A 6,991-nucleotide genomic window follows, 5' to 3' on the forward strand; every position below is an offset into this window, starting at 1 on the left:
AATGGGTCCCCAGGTTTCAAACTTGGACTCATCAAACGTGTCCTTCACTGAGGCCCTCCACCTCAGGGTTAAGGCTAATACCAAGGGATTTGTTCTGAGACCAGTTACAAGTTTGCAAATGCTTTATGTATATAAACTAGAACAGAGTTATGTTTATCCCTAAGATAACCTGTGTCTCCTGAAATAAAAAGAAAGGAGTGGAGTAGCAGCCATTTGTCTGGGACTTGCACATAATCTGAGGAATGCCCATGGGAGTATACCACATGACATCGGGGCAATCATTAATCATATGGGGAAATGGCTGGCGCCAAGTGAGCTGAGTAGCCTCATGGAAATAAAACAAGAGATGGAATGGAATAGCTTCTTGGTCCAGAATGAAGGCCGGTTACGTATGTCAGAGAATGTGGGGAGGGTACCAAGATCCCAGGCCTCTATGCTCACCATGGCAAAGGGTAGAATCAACCCAGTTATAGATGACCCTCCATAAGCCTGGGTGAATTATCCATCTTGATGCGAATCATAAATTTTCCTTCCTAAAAGAGCTCAAATTCATAATTCAGACTTCATTCATTTGGATTTTTTTTTTTTAATTACAGTAGATATTCAAACATTGATTGCCAGAACAGAGAGGTATTTAAACCAATTCTTTTTAAATGACTCATTTAAAAAGATAGCTCCCAGTGATTCCCACCTTCTGCTATTTATGCCTTTGTGTAGTCCTTTCCCACATTGTATCAGAGTTGGTCTGTGTGGCCAATAAAACATGGCAGAAGTGATCATGTATGACTTCAATGTTAGGTCACAAAAGACATTGCTGATTCCACCTTGTTATCTTGGATCACTTTGTTTTGGGAAAAGCTGGCTGTCATGTTATGAGGACATGCAAGCAGTCTTTGGAAAGTTCCACTTGGAGAGGACTTGAGACACCCAACTCCAGTCAGTATGAGTGCATCATCATGGAAGCAAATCTTCCAGCTTCAGTCAAGTCTTCAGATGACTGCAGCCTCAGCCAACATCTTGACTGCAGTGTTATGAGTCCCTGAGACAGAGCCACTCAGCTAATCCATTTTGAGAAACTGTAAGAAAACAAATATTTGTTGTTGTTTTAGGCTGTTATGTCTTGGGGTAATTTGTTACACAGCAATAGATAGCAAATACATGACTGTCACGCTAATTACAATTAACTTTGATCATTCATTCAAATCAGATATTGTAAAAATGGCTTGGCAGAGGTGTCTGACCTCCTCTAGCTTCACAAGAGGGAAGGAGAATAAAGAGCAACCGCCCAAGGCTCATTCCTATGAGGCAGAGGTCAGACATACCTCCTCTATCCAAACTTTTTACCAATTCTGACACTAACCGTCCCTCCCACGGTGCACTCTACTTCTCTGTTGGATTTTTAATTTGTTGCAATGGCCACGCAGAACTCACAGACAATACTCACAATTATGGGGTTTATTAGGGAAGTAAGAGGTTATGGTTCAGGTTTAGGAATGCTGATGATACAGTTCTTTGATCAGGACAACCTCTTCTCAGCCATGCCCACAGCCACACCTCTCCTTGGCCCTTGGCCTCTCGGCCCCTCGGTCTGGCCTCTGCTCTGCTTGGGCAAACATTACAAAGCTCTGTTAGCTCTGCCAATAAGTGCCTGCAGGCACCCCACTCTATCAGTAAGCCTCCGTCTGAAGGCGCTCAGCTTTCTCTCTCCATGGGCCAGGAAGCCCACTATGCTATCTCTTGCCGGTCTCCTGCCGGGCTCCTGGTTCTGCTTCTGCCGTTTCCATTTCTCTGCTGCTGCTTCTCACCATCTCCAGCGTTAGCTCTCCCTGTCTTATAGCTCCTACTCTCAATCTCTCTCTCAGTGTCCTGGAACAGGAGCTTTTCAATGCAAGGATTCCGGGTCCAAAGAACACGCTCTACTTCTGGCTCTTCTTTCTTGGTGGTGGTGAGATCCTCTCCTCCCGCCTCTGGGATGGCTCATTTTAAGCCTAACCAGATGGTAAAACTGACCAGTCCCTTTGTCAGGGTTTCATATACCTTATTTGCATAGTCCCAGTCATTGTGTATGACTCACAAAGACTATGGCTAAAAAAAAATGGCTAGAAGGGCTATATTAAGTAATTCATTGCACTGCAGATATCTGATGATTCTTATTTTCTAAAACTTTAGATATTTAACAATAGTTGGTTGCCCAAATTAATTTCAGATTTTATTGTGCTTGGTGAATCCATTTCTTGTTTTTGATCACTTGGTGATATTATTTATTCAGGATTAGTATCTGTTCTCCATTGATGGCCCACAAATACAAGTTGGCTAAAAGCTGGTCTATTGTATGTGTATATTTATGATGATGTCTAGGCTGTTGTTCAAAGCATGAAGTAATAAGTTATATGTGCTGTTTGATTTTAAAAGCCACAGAGTCTACTTCACTGTTACCTCATCCAAGGAATTTATTTTCCTCCTATGAGTTTACAAAAAAAAAAAAAAATTTTTTTATGTTACCAAGAGAACAGGAAGCATAGGTGATCTAAGAGGGTTTTTGCTACCTGTAAAATAGGCCATAAGGTTTCAGAATTATTCTTCTAGTCCAGCAGAGGTTAGGAGAGAGAAAACCTAAAACCCAAACAATTATCTCTCACCACAGGCAAGGTGTGAACCAGAAACATTGCCGAAAGAAACTTGTTCAGTTCAGGCCAGTGCATCATTCTAAGAGACTGGGATCTCCATTTCCTAGGGCCTCATGATTTAGTTGGATCTGCCCATTCTGAGAACACCAGGCACAGCAATATCTGGGAGTTGACAGGGAAAAAACAAAAGAGAACAACAAAAACATATTCCAAAATCAAGTAGAGACTGCTGCCATCCTGAATTATATGCCCCCCTTTAATAATTGCAAGTAATCAAGAGCTAGCAATATTTACAAAGGTCTTAACTATGATCTATTTTCCTCAAGAAAAGAATTTTACCCACCAATTCCGATTGGAAAATGAAAGAAATGAAATTCTAATCAGGATGGTTATGTAAAAGCTTAAAAAAGGAGGAGGGGGCATCCACAGGATATTTCCCAAATATTCCAGCATGTTTAATTCCCAGGAAATTCTTGAGTCATTTACTATTTGATGATGATTTCTTTGTTTTTCCTCCCTCCATCTCCAGGAAGCCTCCATCATTCCTAGACTGGGCTAAAGGCTCTCATAGTCCCTGGATCCCTCCTCTAAGCTCACCCACACACAATAAATACTTTGAAGGTTTCTCTCCTGTTTAATTAGCTTTAAGCCTCCAGTGCCTAGCATGGCACATAGTAGGAACTCAATAATGTGTTGGTCTAAATTGTACATTGGACTATAATTTTCATCTCATAACATTTTCGTTCTCCTATTGGGTTTGACAATTCCTTTTGATTTGTAGTCTCTACCCCCTTCCCTTCACATAGTCCCCGGGCAGTGCAAATGGCTAATGTGTTTGGCTGTTAACCAAAAGGTTGGTGGTGCGAGTCTACCCAGAGGTGCCTTGAAAGAAAGGCGTGGTGATCTACTTCCAAAAAATCAGCCATTGAAAACCCTATGGAACACAGTTCTACTCTGACACACGTGGGGTTGCCAGGAGTCAGAATCAACTTGACAGCAACTGGTTTGGTTTCTTTTTGGTTGTCTTCCCCTCACAGGTCTTATTGTGAAGGCCAATGTTTTGCTAAATTTGGATCAGCAGCAGGAAAAAAAAATTAGGTAAAAATCTCCACACTCTTGTCCAAGCTGTGAGGATATTACAATCCAAAAACCTACTATGAAGCCTGAGAGAATTCATTGAGATGCTGGAATTGTTCCACATCCTGTGTGTGATGGTGGTTACAAGGATGTATGTTTAACAGTGTAAAATACATAGAACTTTACACGCCCAAAAGAGAATTTTACTGTACGTAAATTTTAAAAAACAAACAAATTACCATGTGCTCAGTTGGGATTCTAAGCTGGCAACCATTTTACAACTAGTTAAAAATTTCCTGTGTGTGTACAAAGAAAACACTCAAATGCAAAGAGCCAAGGCTGACCCTAGTTCATTAGGCTACTTTTGCAGCTGAAATCCAGAGAAATACAAAATCACTTCACAGAAATTGTTGTTGTTGTTAGTTACTGTCAAGGTGTCTCCAATTCATGTCAACCTTACGTATAGCAAAACAAAACGTTGCCCCGTTCTAGGCCATCTTCATGATCGTTGGTGTGTTTGAGTCCATTGTTGTGGCTATTGTATCAATCTACCTCATTGAGGGTTTCACTCATTCTCGATGACCCTCTACTAAACAGGATGTCCTTTTCTAGTGACTGGTCTTTCCTGATGACATGTCCAAAATAAGAGAATCAAAATCTCACCGTTCTCAATTGTAGAGAACATTCTGGTTGTATTTCTCCTAAGACTGATTTGTTCGTTCTTCTGGCAGTCCATGGTATATTCAATATTCTTCACCAACACCACAATTTGAATGCATCAATTCTTCTTCTGGCTTCCTTTTTCATTGTTCAGCTTTGGTATGCATATGAGGCGATCGAAAAGACTATTGCTTGGGTCAGAATCACCTTAATCCTCAAAGTGACATCTTTGCTTTTTTTTTTTAAATCATTCATGTAATCCTGTCTCCACTTTGTGCTTAAATCAAAGTCATTGATTCAGTAGGACAAGCTTCCATTCCATGTCCCAAGAACCCCTGGTGATCATTCCAAGTGCTCCATCTCACATGTACCAGATATTGAACTTGGATCTACAACCACAGGAGAAATTAGCAAAGGTGAAAAGAGCTTATATGACCCTCCACCTCCATGCCTTCAAAAGACTCTCCAAGGCTTGCAAACGTGATGTGTCATGGGATGCTATATACTTGCCTTTAGTAGCTCTGTATTCTGACTTTTGGTCAGAGACCAGGAGGGTTTCAGGAGGAGCAAATACAGAAATCCTGGGCAAGAGAGAGGGTGAGGAAACTGTTCCAGTGTCTGGCGGCCCAAGGAAAAAGCAACAGATGCCAGAGACACCTGTTATCGAAAAGGCTGAGACTTTTCCAGACTAAAAGAGGTCCTGGAGCAGAAGTTTTATGGATTGAATTGTGTCCCCCCCCAAAATCCTAACCTCTATGCCTATGGTTATAATCCCATTTGGGAATGGGTTGTCTTTGTTATGTTAATGAGACAAGATTAATGTAAACTGTGTTTTGAGACAATTTCTTTTGAAATACAAAAAGATTAAAAAATGGAAGCAGAGAAGAAGAGATGGGGGAAGAGAGAGCCAAGCTACATGAAAATTGCCCAGAAGCAGAAGTTCAGAAGAGACAAGGACCTTCCTCTACAGTCATCAGGGACAGAAAGCCTTCTCCTAAAACTAACACCCTGCATTTAGACTTCTGGCCTCCTAAACTGTGAGAAAATAAATTTCTGTTTATTAAACCCATCCACTTGTGGTATTTCTATTAATAGCAGCACTAGATAACTATGACAAGAAGCAAGTGCAAGAAACCCCTTGGTTAAGGGACAAGTGGTCCTCAAAAGCCCAGAGAATTTTGGGGCTATCAGTCAACCACAGGCACACAGAAGTGATGTTTGTAGATGTTCTTTGTAATTAAGCTGTTTCTACAACATGGTGTTCAGAATGCACTCAAGAAGGGTAGATCCCAGTGGGGTGGGGGTGGGGGGGGGTCACTATTCAGCAAGTTATATTTTACCTGCAGTTGAATAGGGTTTAGAGTTAGGTAAAGATACACTACTCCCAAAAAATAAAATTTGGACCCACCTTGTTAGGAATAGTGTTCACTCTTGAGATATGATTTCTCAGAGAAACTCATCTGCTAAAGCCACTCTTGTCCCGGGAAGGATGCTCTGTTCTCCATTTTCCTTGTTCCGTCTACCTTAGAACCATCATTAATCTACTATAATTTTAGCCCTAAAGCTCCTAATCCTCCACTTGTCTGCCCTCTGAGGATGGGCCCATGGATCTATTTGCTGCCAATCCATTTTGGTTCATTTGGTAGGCACCCTTTCTCCATGGATAACATGTATATTTGAATCTACCCTACACATGCATTTATTTTGGAGACTAACTTCAAAAATCAGATCTCCAGAAGTAAGTTTTAATATTCACCATGTGAAATTTTTACATATTTTTGTGTGCCTGTCAAAATATCCTCAGGTCTTACTGTAATATCTTCTGCCTTTCCAACAATGGAGAAGAATGAGGATGAGATACATATCAACTAGTTGTTGCTAAAACATTTGAGAACTTTCATCTGAACTACCTTTCAGAGATAGCTTAAAACCCACACCAGAAAAATCCTTTTTAGACTCATACAAAGAAAACTACAAAACATTACCACGATAAACCAAACCCCCAAAAATCCAAACCCAGTACCATCGAGTCAATTCCAACTCATAGCGACCCTATAGAGTTTCCAAGGAGCACCTGACATATTTGAACTGCGGACCTCTTGGTTAGCTGCCGTAGCACTTAGCCGCTATGCCACCAGGGTCTCCCCAATAAACCAAAAGAGACCTACATAAATGAAAAAAACACACCATGCTCATGGATAGGTAGATTTAACATTGTGAAAATGTCAATTCTACCCGAAGCAATCTACAAATACAGTGCCATTCTGATCCAAATACCAACAGCATTCTTTAAAGAGATGGAAAAACTAATCATTAACTTTATATGGAAATGGAAGAGGTCCCGGATAAGTAAAGCACTACTGAAGAAGAAAAATAAAGTAGAAGGACTCCACTACCTGACCTCAGAACCTATATAGCTACAGTAGTCAAAACAGCCTAGTACAGGTACAACAGATACATTGACCAATGGAACAGCATTTTTTAACCATGACTAACAATATACAAACACCAGAAAATAGCTAGATAACTGATATCTTTTAAAAATTAAACACTTAGGGTCAACAAAAGACTTCACCAAAAGAGTAAAAAGAGAATCCACAGACTGGGAAAAAAAATTTGACTATGAC

At 40.6% G+C, this 6,991-nt stretch overlaps 1 long non-coding RNA gene across 1 annotated transcript; it reads right to left on the reverse strand.

Annotated features, from left to right (window-relative positions):
• Positions 1–600: 600 nt before the first annotated feature.
• Positions 601–4,703, reverse strand: LOC126073905 (uncharacterized). Its single transcript, XR_007516873.1, has 3 exons — positions 4,368–4,703; positions 2,640–2,789; positions 601–1,076 (listed from the first exon to the last, which is right to left on the reverse strand). It is a non-coding gene; the product is annotated as an uncharacterized LOC126073905 (long non-coding RNA).
• Positions 4,704–6,991: the final 2,288 nt, after the last annotated feature.

The sequence above is a fragment of the Elephas maximus genome, chromosome 3 (assembly GCF_024166365.1).
Source record: "Elephas maximus indicus isolate mEleMax1 chromosome 3, mEleMax1 primary haplotype, whole genome shotgun sequence".
Classification (NCBI taxonomy): domain Eukaryota; kingdom Metazoa; phylum Chordata; class Mammalia; order Proboscidea; family Elephantidae; genus Elephas; species Elephas maximus.